We start from the raw sequence: 11,436 nt of genomic DNA, 5'->3' as shown, positions 1-11,436 counted from the left end.
CCCCTCTCATTGTCTCTCTTCAGCAAATGATAATGCCCTAAGGCAAAAATCTCTAAAAAGGAAAAAAAAAAAAAAAAAGGGAGTTTATAATATTAATTTTATATCTAGCTGGTGACCGCAGACACCCTAAAGAAAAAACTTCTTCAGGAAAAAAAAAAAAAAAAAAAAGAAAAAAAAAGATGCATGATAAAATTCCCCGGAGAATTAAGTAACAAAGCACATAATTTCCAAACTAATAGTAAGGATAAAACTGGAAAAAAGAGGGACCAGCAGTTAGCATAATGGCTATGTCGCTGAACTCCCACGTAGTCGACTGCAGTTCGTGTCGCGGACCCGGTGATTTAAAATTCACGCCGGGTGCATGTGCGTGCATGCCCAAGATCCCGAGAGAAGGGATTGCGGCACGGCCATCCCCGCTGGGGGGTGATTTCTCGCTTTCTGAGATCTCTAAGGTTTGAGACCCATCTTGAAATGTAGCTATAGCAACCCCCCCCCCAAAAAAAAACCTGGTAAAAAGAAATCAATTTGAAAAAAAAAAAGACAAGGTAACTCCATAGCCCAGTGGTTTGCCCTGTGTGTAGAAAGCTGGATCCCACATGCTGATCAGTTTGAATCCCGGTTCTAGTAACTTAAAAAATATGCTGCGCACATGTGCCTGGGTGCCTCACATCCTGAAGGATTGAAGAAATGGAGAAAAAGGACTGTGGCATGACCACACCGGGGTGGGGGGGCACACTTAATCTCTCTCTCTCTCTGAGCTAGCACTCTGGCAATTAAGGAAAAAACCGTAAAACTGAAGGACACAGGTTCGAAATAATCATATTGGGGGTGTGCCAAGGACATATAAGGCATATCTTAACCAAAACAGAGTTAACGCACCTATATTCATAGCAGGTAACACAGACTCTAAGACAAAGACATTAGAACTACACAGGCTTGGGGCTAGCAGGTAGTGTGGTGGTTAAAGGCGCTTGGACTCCCACATGGCCAACTGCAGTTCAAGTCCCGGACCTGGCGGCTTGCTTTCTCGCTTTCCCCCATCACTCTAGCTTTTGCTCTCTATGGCCAAATTTAAATAAACAAATAAAGTTAAATAATTCTTTTAAAACAAAACAAAACAAAAATACCACAGCTCTATATCCTATATTCAGGCCTCCAATAAAAGTTTCAAAATATAAAGCAGAAACTAGAAGGAAGCAAGTGATAAGTCTACCACCCTGGGATTCAACACACCTTTCTTATTTATTTACTTTTAAAATACTTATTCTATTTATTATTTGTTTTTAAATTTGCTATAGGGTACATGTGGTCACCAGAGAGAGAAAGAGAGAAATCAAGTGACCAGGTCTGGGACTCAAACCACAGACATATGGGAGTCCAGTGCCTTAACCACATGCCACCTGCTGGCTCTGCCTTCCTCAATTATTGATTGCTGGAAAAGATAAAGTACTCAAGATGCTATAAAGCAAGTTTCAACTGTTTGCATCCAGACCACCATCAAGGACCGCAAAATCATTAGGTTAAGGTCAATAACAATAGAAATTAGCTTTCTTCCCTGGCTGCTGGAGGATACACTGCCATCATGAATGACACAGTAACTATTGGAATCCAACTGACCACTTTGGAGGAAGCAAAAGGTCATTGATGTCCTTTGCCCAGGGAGACAACAGTACCTAACTGAGGGAGGCAGGGACTAGAGAAGATGTACAAGACCAGAGCAGATGCCATCTTTGTGTTTGGGTTCAGAACCTACTTAGAAGGTGGCAAGACAACTGGCTTTGGCATGACTTATGATTCCCTGGATTATGCAAAACAAAAACAAGCCCAGACATAAACGTGCAAGACATGGCCTGGATGAGAAGAAAAAGACATTAAGCAAACAGGGAAAGGAACACAGGAACCGAATGAAGGTGGTCAGGGAGACTGCAATGGCCAATGTTGGTGCTGGCAAAAGTCAAAGGAGTAAAGATTCTGCAGTGACTATCTGCAGTGATTGGGTGGATTTTTCATGAGTGGATTAATAAACAAAATTTTCATGTGAAAACAATAACTATCAAAAAGTTATAAACTGGGACCAGCAGTTAGTGTAATGGCTATGTCGCTTAACTCCCATGTAGTCAACCGCTGTTCAAGTCCTGGACCTGATAATTTAAACTCACGCCGGGCGCCTGTGCGTGCATGCCCAAGATCCCAGGAGGAGAAGGGACTGCGGCGTGGCCATGCCCCCTGGGGGGTGATTTCTCGCTTTCTGTCTCTCTGGCAAGAGCACGTGCCCTACCGCAAAAACTTCTCAAAAAAAAAAATAAATAAATAAACAAACCCAGGACCAGCAGTTTGGCGTACTGGCTACGTCACTGGACTCCCAGGTAGTCGATCGCGGTTCGAATTCCGGACCTGGTGGCTTAAACTCATGCTGAACACATGTGCATGCGTGCCCAAGATCCCGAGAGAACGGAGGAGGAGAGGGGATTGCGGCGCGGCCAACCCCCCTGGGGGTGATTTCTCGCTTTCTATATCTCTTCCAGGCAAGTGCACATGCCCTATAGCAAAAACCTCTCTCAAAAAAAAAAAATAAATAAACCCATAAAATTTGGAAATGAAACACATACTAATTTATGGCTAAATAAATCATGGGGCCAACAAGTGTTGTGGAGGTTAAGGTGGCTGAATCCCACTTGGCTGTTCCTTTGGTTCCAGTCCTAAGACCTTCAAAATCATGCCAGATGTACACATGTGTCCAAAATCCCCAGAAAAGAGAAGGGACTGTGGCATAGCCATCTCCCCGGGAGGTGATTTCTCACTTTCCCTCTCTCTGTCTCTCTCTGGCCTTTAGCAAAAACTAAAATCAAACAAAAACCATGAGAATTTTAAAATACTTACAGGGGCAGTAGGTGTTATGGTGGTTAAGGTGCTGAACTCCCACATGGCCATCCACAGTTTGAGTCCCGGACCTGGTGGTTTGCTTTCTCACTTTCCCCTTCTCTCACTCACTCTCTGTCTCTTTGGTCAAATTAAAATAAATAAATAACAAGTAACATTAAATAAATAAATAATTTTAAAAGCCTAAAAGACAAGCCTCACACTAGGCGAAAAATATTAAAAACAAAACAAAAAACCCCTTACAATTCACTGATAAAAATTCAACACACAGTCAAAACTTGTGAGGGGAACATGGTGGTTAAGGTGCTGGACACTCCCAAATGGCCAACCATGGTTCAAGTCCTGGACCTAAGTGGCTTGCTTTCTCACTTTCTCTCTCATTCTCTCTTTCGGTGTCTCTCCCTGATCAAGTTAAAATAAATGAGTAAATGAAGAAAATTAAATAATTAAAAAGAAAACTTGTGGGATGCAGCTAAGCATCCTTTAAGGGCTTAAAGAAAGCTAAAAATTCAATAAGTTACACAACCAATTGTGTGTTAAGACAAAAGAACCCAAAGAAAATGTAAAAATAAAAAGCGTAAGTTAATGAAACAGAAAACATATAAAAGAGGATCAACAAAAGGGGAAATGACAAGGTCACGAAAATATTTTTGTAAGTTTAAACCTAGTTTTTAAAATTTTATCTTCTAAGGGGCTTTAGTGTTATATAGCAATTTTATTATGTTTTAGAAATAGATGCTGGAATGTAAGCAGATTTATTTAGCTAAGGGGTTTCTAAGCTGATCACAACAGGCCGGGTGGGAGAAGCATCATCAGAATTCTGAACCTTTAGGTCTCCCCATAGCGCAGCAGGTAGGACCTGTGCATAGGGAGCCAGATTCCACTTGGCCAACCTGCCATTTGACTCTGAACCCCTGTGGCTTGAAAAAATAAAATTCACAAAAATATACATGCATAGGGGCAGCAGGTGGCATGTGCATGTGTGCCCAAAGCCTCGACAAGATGAAAAAAATTAAGGAAAAAAGACTGCAGTGTGATTACACCCACTGGGTGGTGCTTTCTCTCTCTCTCTTGTGAGTGCACATGACCTCTGGCAATTAAAAGAAAAAATTTGAACTTTCAGCTATAATTTAGGAAAACAGAAACTTAGGACATCCTAATACAGATTCTCATCTATTAAGGAAAAAACAAAAACCCAAATACAGTATTTGAAATCAGTTGTCTTAAAAAATACAAATAGCCCCCCCAAAATCTTTGTATACTCTGTACCTAGCAGAGAACCTAATATTTATCAATATTAATCAATTAAAAAAAATTTTTTTTGCCATAGGACTTATGTACTCACCAGAGACAGAGAAACAAAGAAATCACCCCTAGGGGAGATGGCCACGACACAATTCCTTCTCCATTCTCTCAGGATTTGGGGTACATATACATACACATGTCCAATATATTTTCAGACTGCCAGGTCTAGGACTTGAACTACGAAGTCAGCCATGTGGGATCCAGCGCCTTCATCACCACAACACTGGCTGGCCCTAGGCATATGTATTTTTGTGAATTATACTACTGATATACATTAGAAATTCGTTCTGGAGGGACCAGCAGTTAGCGTAAAGGCTATGTCGCTGGACTCCCATGTAGTCAACCACGGTTCAAGTCCCAGACCCAGTGGCTTAAACTCACGCCAGCTTGTGTGTGTGCATGCCCAAGATCCCAAGAGGAGAATGGAGGAGAAGGGATTGCGGAGTGGCCATCACCCTGGGGGGTGATTTCTCGCTTTCTGTCTCTCTGTCTCTGTCTTTGTGGCGAGCACACGTGCCCTATAGCAAAAACACCTAAAAAAGAAAAAAAAAATAATTGTAAGAGTTAATGTTGGAGGGGCCAGCTGGTACTGTGTGTGTGTTGGGGGGGGGAGTTTAGGAAGCTGGATCCCACATGGCCAGCTGTGTCAGTTCGAGTCCTGGACTTAGAAGCATAAAAAACGCACAGCAGGCACATGTGCATGTGTGCCCAAAATCCCAAACAGAGGGAAATGGAGGAACTATAGCATGACCATGCCCCATGTAGGATCCTTCCTTTCTCTACCTCTGCATCTCCCTGGCAAGCACATGTGCCCATTAGCTTAAAAAAGGGGGGATGGGGAACAATCCTTTAAGTAGGTGGAATTTAAGTTTTAAATACATACCTATAAAAAAGGGCATTCACATGAGACGCAAAACGCCGGACCTGCTGCAGGAATGTGAAGAGGCCGAGAATTCCGTTCAAAGGCATCCCTGAGCCCGCTGAGTTGGTACCATGAGCAAAGCTCACCCTCCCGAATTGAAAAAATTTATGGACAAGAAGTTATTAAAATTAAACGGTGGCAGACATGTCCAAGGAATATTGCGGGCATTTGATCCATTTATGAATCTTGTGATAGATTAATGTGTGGAGATGGCAACTAGTGGGCAACAGAACAATATTGGAATGGTGGTAATACGAGGAAATAGTATCATCATGTTAGAAGCCTCGAAACCGAGAATAATGGCTGTTCAACAGAAAAACCCATGTCCCCTAGTCAACAGGCCCGTTTTTACTATAATGTAAAAATCAGGTCATGTACATTTCCATAATAAACTTTTTGTTAAGTAAAAAAAAAGGGGGGGGCATTCACATAGTTAAGGATTATTTTGTAGTCTATTCTGGACTGATCATAATTATGCCTGAATGACTGGTATCACTTTTCAGCTTTTACACAGAGAACAGTTACAGAGCATCATCAGCATTAAAAATCTGACCACTCTAAGCAAATTCTCCTTTATCTGCTCAGCAATATGTTCACTGATGCACTGATTGATGAATACATAGGAAGGATTAATGAAAGCCAACAAATCTTTTGAGATGTTGCCAGGAAGGTACCAATACTGTATCAACCTCTGTGGAAAATTACTGTTGCCCTTTTAAGTTGCTGCTTGCCCAATGGCTGGTATTTAATAACTGTTTAATAAAACACTACAAAAAGAGCAAATCCCATGTACTTCAATTGTTTCTCTAAAGCTAAGAAACTTTAGAAGCACTTGATAGTCTCACATCACTTTATCTTTATTCATGTTATATAGGAGACACAGGCTCAACTATGGAAACTGGTAGGTAAGTACATTGCACAATAATAGAAGCAAACCTAACAAACTGCTGTACAGCAAACTGCTAAGAATGCTGAGAAACATTTTTAAACTTTTCTGAGGTTTACCTCTAGACTGTTAACAATCAACGACTGCAGAGACCAAATGAGCATGTTGTGCTCACCCTGAATACCAAGAGGAAACAATCTTGAGCCTTTTAGGGACCAAAAACACAGCTCTAGAGGGACCAGCAGATGGCTTAGTGGTTACATGCTGGACTCCCACATGGCCAATCACAGTTCAAGTCCTGGACCCAGTGGCTTGAAAATCATGCCAGGCGCTTGTGAGTGTATGCTCAAGATCCCAGGAGGAAAGGGGATTGTACGTGGCCACCCTCCCTGGGGGTGATTTCTCACTTTCCCTTGCACATGTCTGTCTCTCTGGAGAGTGCATGTGCCCTCACACAAAAACGTCTTTTTAAAAAAGGCCCCAGAACATATCCATGTTGAAATACTGAAATGTCTTAAATACTAGACAAGTGAATACACAATTGACAGCCATTCTTTACTGATGCATGGACATAATTAAAACAACCATTCTCTTCCTCTTCCACTGCTCACAAAGATGCCAAGTGTATTTCCCCCTTTTATTCATGATAGGATGCATGCATGCATGAGTACAAAAGAAAGAGATGAGCACCCTCCACAGGGTCTGGTCATGCCTCCAGTCCTCCAGCCCATTGGATCCTGGGTGCTTGGATGTGAGCCTGGTCTGTTTCAGAATGATCAGGTCATTTGAACTTTGGTCACCATGTGAGATCTGGCTTATCTCTCATTTTTTAAGAGAGATGTTTTTAAAGAGATTTTTTTGCTGTAGGGCATGTGTGCTCATTGGATTGGGGGAACAGAGAGAGAGAGACAAAGAGACAGAAAGTGAGAAATCATCTACCGGGAGAATGGCCATGCTGCAATCCCTTTTTCTCCAGTCTCCTCTCAGGATTCGAGGGCACACACATATGTGCACCTGGCATGAGTTTCAAGCCACTGGGTCCAGGACTTGAACTGCAGTCAGCCATGTGGGAGTCCAACACCTTAACCATTATGCGACCTGCTGGCCTCCGGGCTTCTCTTAAGCAGCACATTACCCCTGCATCATGGAGTTGACCAGACACCAACTATATTTCTCAAATGACAGAGATTTTCGAAAACAGCTCTACTTAAGTTACCCCAAGACAATATCTTACTTAAAATCTTTTAGCCTACAGAAAACTTGCTATTGAGGTTTTATAAAATGCTCAGGCCCAGCCTAAGTGGTGTAGGTAGTAAAGGCTGGCAGTGCTGGGAACCAAATGGCCAACCACTGGTTCAGTTTCCCAGCCCAGTCTGAAGAGCCGAGGAAAGGGGACCTGGGTATAAGAGAAACCCTGTCAAGGGTGCTTTTTACTTCTGCTTTTTGCTTTTGATTCTCTCTCTTATGTACTGTCATAAATGATTTTTAAAAATTTTTTAAAACACAACATATATGAAAAAATACATACACAGAAATCCATTGTTTTATTCAGATTTCTTTTTTTAAATAATTATTTCATTTTGTTTATTATCATTCTTCAATTTGACCAGAGAGAGAGAGAGCGAGAGCGTGAGCGCGCGCGCGCCGCCAGGTCCAGGACTCAAACTGCAGTAGCCCATGCCTTAACCACCATGCTACCTACAGGCCCTTTATTTAGATTTCTTAAATGGGATTGAGCTATTATTTTATGATTTAGTCCTCATTTTTTAAAAAATTTGCCAGAAGGCATTTGTGTTCCCCAGAGTGAGGAGAAGGGGAAGCATCCTCCCACATGGCATGGCCATGCTGCAATACCTTCTTCATTGTACCATCCTGTCAGGACTATGGGTGATATATTCTGCAAGTCTCCAGGCTAGGATTCCTACTGTGCAGTAGGCCATGTGGGATCTGGCTGACGTACTGTACCACCAGACATGGGGGCCCTATAGTTTAAACTGCAGTACAGAAAAGATGTGAAGAAAACGTATTCGAATAGCAGTTTCTCAACAATGCCAACCACTATGCTAAGTGCTATGAGAGATATGCATGCAAAGCAGGAACCCTGCCTGAGTTTACACACAATGAAACTGGAAAGATCTGTTTTAAATTCCCACATGTTCCTTTTCACCTCTGGGCCCAGTGTACATGCTTCTATTAGCTTTATTAAAAATAGAATTCACAGGACCAGCATATTGTGTAATGGTTACATCACTAGACTCCCACACTGGACTGTGGTTTGAGTCCTGGACCAAGCAGCTTAAACTCATGCCAGGTATGTGTGTATGCGTGTACGTGTCCCAAATCCTGAGAGGAAAATGGAAGAGAACGGATTGTGGAATGGCCATCCCACCTCGGGAGGGTGGCTTCTCGCTTCCTATCTCTCCTGCAAGCACATGCGTCCTATAGCAAAAATCTCCCTAAAAGATAAAAACATAAAAATCTCTCTTAAAAAATAAAAAATAGAATTCACAGATGATAGATCCATGAGGTCACTGCTAAAGCTTCCAAATGTTTTGTTTGGACTTCAATGATAATCTAAAAAATATATGTAAGCATAAGGGATATTGGAGTGTGAGCTTTTTCGTTTGACTCAGCAATCTACTTGGACTGCCCAGCATAATGAGAAAAGATCTGAATTTAATGTAAACTTAACAGGGCCCGCAGATGATGTGGTGATTAAGGCGTTGGACTCTTACGTGGCAGACCGCAGTTTGAGTCCTAGACCTGACATCTTGTTTTCTCACTTTCCCTCTCTGATGAATTAAAAATAATAACAAATTAAAGAAATACATGTGTTTGTTTTTTTTTTTGGAGGGATTTTTTTTGCTATAGGGTGCGTGCGCTCACCAGACAGACAGAGAGACATAGAGACTGAAAGCGAGAAATCACCCCCCAGGGGGAATGGTCACATCGCAATCCCTTCTCCTCCATTCTCCTCTTGGGATCTTGGGCACGCACGCACACGCGCCCGGCGTGAGTTTTAAGCCACCGGGTCCGGGACACGAACCGCGGTCGACTACATGGGAGTCCAGCGACATAGCCATTACGCTAACTGCTGGTTCCCAAGAAATAAATAAATATTTTTTAAATGTAAACTTACCTATGATTCTAGAGGAGTCTTTGTATTTAATATTAGACTTCATTTTTAATTTTAGTTTTAGAGTGGTATAGAAGTTAAGCAATAGGAACCTATCTCTATTTTAATAACTGTATAAATATAATTAATATCCTAAATAAAAATAAGGGTCGATCCAGTTTTCTTTCTTTTTTCAAGTTAAGTTAATTTTTGTATTAGAGACAGGGAGAAAAAGACAACACTCCCAACAGGTCTTTACTCTATCATTTACCCCCAGCCCCAGGTAGCCCAGACTGTGGGCCTATAGGCACATACCTGGTACGCTCAGGGAGGTTTCAAGAGAAGAACCTGAGACCTTTCCCATGTGGTTCTAGTTGTGTTACCACTGTACCGGCACTGGTCCCTGTCTGGTTTTCTTAACAAGGGCATAAACAGTACTCAAGGTAAACAGTGGCCTACCTCTTACTCCATGTAGGCTCCTTAGAGGTAACAGGCTAACCTACTACAAAGCAGTAAGATATTCTCAGCTGAATGCTTCAGCTTTACTTGACAGGTCAATGGGGTGCAGACAATAACTCAATTTCTTAGGTCCTAACTGTTCTTCCAAATAGCAGAAACAGGTGATTTGGCTCACAGGAACACAGAAGTGACTCTGCACATTTTCCTCATGTTTAGGGACAGTATCCATACCACAGACACTTAACATCTACACCCAATTCTCAACTCAAGAGGGGTAGGGACATTATATTCCTAACACACTTTAGTTGGTATTAACGTCTAAAACCAATGGACCCGAAATAAATTTTTAATGTACACACTCAGAAGAAAACATTCAAGCTTCCTTAATGTTCATTAATAATGCTTTTATTGCCTCAGTAAAAGCATTTTCATTCCAGAAATCAACACTTCACGCTTTGACAACATATTAACAAATCTTACTAAAGAAAATTACACATCACAATATTGTATACCGTAAGTCACAGCAGAGTCTGATTTTAAGACAAGACACTAGACATGGGTTTGGTATTTTTCTAGTTTTCTAAATCCCTCGCAATAACAAACAGCACAGTGAATATTTTATAGACGATATTTAATACTACTGTTAAAACAGTAAGAGAGGCCACTATTACCTTGAGTATTGTTTGTGCTCTTAGACTGCATGTATTTCTTTGCCCCAAAAGACCTACTTTATATCCAGTATTTTATATCCAAATAGCCAATATTTTTCACCGGACTATTCCTGAGTAATTATTTCTGGTATTGCTGTTGTCTTGCTTTCTTTCAGTTACACATAAAGTACCGAACAAACTGTCCAACTAGAGGAGAGTTAACATAGTTAAGAACATAGGAAATGAGTCTAGAACACTAATCGGATTTCCAACTTCAATTAGGCACGTGGACGCAACATTAAGCAGAAACCCTTTCCTACTCCAAACAGTAAACCAAATCCTATTTTGGGGTAACACGGCCTGACTTTAAAGAAAAGTGTTGGTAACGGTCTGTAAATGATCACTGGAAGGAAAAGAGATACCATTAACCGTCCCTCCTTCCTCAGTCAGCCACATGTAACCAGGACAGAGCAGCAAAAAGAACCGTGATGGAAGGGGCAAGGACTAGCCTAGGTAAACGTGAAAGCCTCTGCACTAGAGACGTCCACTATACCGATATTCCTGGCCTTTTCCTACATTGAGGAGATATTACAGTTGGGTATAGAAAATATTCCTGTGTTTCCAAGAAAAACCTGAGCAACTACAGTAGGAAAAAAGGTTTAAATTCCAATCTTCTGACTTTCAGTCAAGCAGCGTGTGCGGCCCCCTGTAGCTAACCAATACTCCGGGCACACCCAGGTAACACGCTCTGAGTTACTCACCTCGGTTAGGCCCGAGCACACCGTGTGAAGCAAGTACTAGTATTCGGACCCTACCGACGAGAAAATGAAAGCCCAGTCATCTTAGGAATTGTCCACGGCTCACAGGGGATGGACGTGAAATTCCCATCCAGGTCTACACCAGCGCCCGCCCAATCACAGAGCTGACGGCCTTTGGAGTTAATAGCACGCTTTCAAGTAGTTGGAGTTCAAGGGGAAAATGAAACTTCCAGAGCAAAATGAAACTCCCAAAAAACCTATGCTGCACACTGAAGGGCCGAGTCCCGGGTTCTCACAGCATGTAAGAGGATGAAGAACCACGCGGCACGCCGAGGCCGAAAGGCACGTTTCCAAGGAAGACGCGGAGAATGTGCAAACTCCGGGTCGCCGGCGCCAGTTCCCAGCGTCACAGCGGGAAGCCGACTCCGCAGCGGCCCGCGCTCCCGCCCGCGCAGGAGCGC

At 42.2% G+C, this 11,436-nt stretch overlaps 1 protein-coding gene across 1 annotated transcript in view; it reads right to left on the bottom strand.

The window, feature by feature from the left end:
- ARPP19 (cAMP regulated phosphoprotein 19) overlaps positions 1–11,138 on the bottom strand; it is a 25,629-nt gene extending 14,491 nt beyond the window's left edge. Inside the window, exon 1 of the mRNA XM_006168738.3 lies at positions 10,979–11,138. The gene's annotated coding sequence lies outside the window, so the exon portion shown is untranslated. The remainder of the gene's footprint in view (positions 1–10,978) is intronic.
- Positions 11,139–11,436: the final 298 nt, after the last annotated feature.

This window comes from Tupaia chinensis, unplaced genomic scaffold (assembly GCF_000334495.1).
Source record: "Tupaia chinensis unplaced genomic scaffold, TupChi_1.0 Scaffold146140_1, whole genome shotgun sequence".
In the NCBI taxonomy this organism is placed as follows: domain Eukaryota; kingdom Metazoa; phylum Chordata; class Mammalia; order Scandentia; family Tupaiidae; genus Tupaia; species Tupaia belangeri.
This window is presented reverse-complemented; position numbering and strand designations above follow the sequence as displayed.